The sequence below is a fragment of the Aristolochia californica genome, unplaced genomic scaffold, assembly GCF_029961685.1.
Source record: "Aristolochia californica isolate CCGP_79_NKW_82.1479 unplaced genomic scaffold, dmAriCali1.0.hap1 SCAF_16, whole genome shotgun sequence".
In the NCBI taxonomy this organism is placed as follows: domain Eukaryota; kingdom Viridiplantae; phylum Streptophyta; class Magnoliopsida; order Piperales; family Aristolochiaceae; genus Aristolochia; species Aristolochia californica.
In genome coordinates this window covers 11,902,320-11,903,822 of record NW_027181837.1, presented here as the reverse complement: position 1 = coordinate 11,903,822, position 1,503 = coordinate 11,902,320, and the positions used below count along the sequence as shown (strand labels likewise).

General features: G+C 42.4%; 1 non-coding gene across 1 annotated transcript; it reads right to left on the bottom strand.

Moving 5' to 3' along the window:
• Positions 1 to 754: 754 nt before the first annotated feature.
• LOC137954056 (small nucleolar RNA R71) lies at positions 755 to 861 on the bottom strand. Its single transcript, XR_011112488.1, has one exon. It is a non-coding gene; the product is annotated as a small nucleolar RNA R71 (small nucleolar RNA).
• Between the last annotated feature and the right edge of the window lie 642 nt (positions 862 to 1,503).

Below are 1,503 nucleotides of genomic sequence, written 5' to 3'. Positions count from 1 at the left end.
ATAAAAGCCGATGTAATTAAATTTCACATCAAGTTTTTGGCGCCATTGCCGGGGAGGCACGTATTAAGTGTATTTCTTTGTTCTTCATGGTCTTAGGTTAGATTTATTTTTATTTTATTTTTTGCTTTCATAATTTTATCTTGGTGATTTTGTATGGAGTTATTTTTATTTCTTCTAGTTAGTTCGTATTTTCAGTAGTGAGTTTGTTAGCTTAATTTGATAGTTAGTTTTGTTTCTTTTCGTGTTTTTATGCACAGGCGCCGCTCCCTAGGTGAACCATTAGCTCCCTTTGTTGAAGAGGTAGAACATATTTGTAGGAAAACACCCGAAGTGAAGTTAGGAGCTACCATGGGCAATCAGGGTGAACCATTACAGTTACCTGCAGCAGGTGACCGTAGAGCCCTAAGGGATTATTCTATCCCATCCCACTTCACATCACCGTCTTGCATTATATTGCCACCGACTACTGCCGCCAGTTATGAGTTGAGACCGGGTGTGATCCAACTCCTCCCTACATTCTATGGGTTGGAGAAGGAGGACCATTATTACCACATCAAGGAATTCTTAGATATCTGTGCAACTTTCAAATTCTAGAATTTCTCAGATGACTCTATCCGGTTAAGACTTTTTCCATTTTTCACTTAAGGATAAGGCCAAGTCTTGGCTTAATTCCTTGGAGGTGGGCAGAATTACTTCATGGGACACATTAGTCACAAAATTTTTGTCCAAGTACTTTCGCATTCAGAGAACTACAACTCTCAGGAGAGAAATCTCCAACTTTATGCAGCAGGAGGGTGAACACTTTTCTGAGGCTTGGGAGAAATGGAAGGATTTGATCCGTAGGTGTCCGCATCATGGGCTTGAGAAATGACATTTAGTGCAATACTTTTATCAAGGTCTTACAACCCAGGTTAGATCCATGGTAGATGCAACAAGTGGTGGGAGTTTGAAGGGTAAGAGTGCTAGTGAGGCATGAGACTTCTTTGAAACGTTGAGTGATCAATCTCAGCAATGGGGTTCATCATTTAATGTTGATAGGAGATCCCATGAAGCCAAAAGAGGGGGTCTCTACGAGGTTAGGAAACACCCATGCTCATGGCCAAGATTGAGGGGTTGACTAGAAAAATTGATGCCCTTATGGTGTCCAAGAGTTCACCTGCTCCTAACCCATCTACTGTCTGTGCCATATGCTCTGGTTCATCTCATCCCACACAAATGTGTCCATCTAGTTCATCCTACCCGGAGCTCATTGAGGTCTTGAATGTAGTCCAAAATTTTCATAGACCAAACCGGAACGATCCTTTTTCGGAAACATATAATCCGGGTTGGGCTAGGCACCCAAATTTCTCATGGTCCAAGGGCCCACAGGTTGGGGGTCCTCCAAGGTTTACTCAACCCCAAGCTCCGCGCCCACACTTCACTCAACAACCATTGTTTCCACAAAAACCTTCACTTGAGGATACACTTCAATTATTCATGTAGAATACACAGTCCTCCATTGCT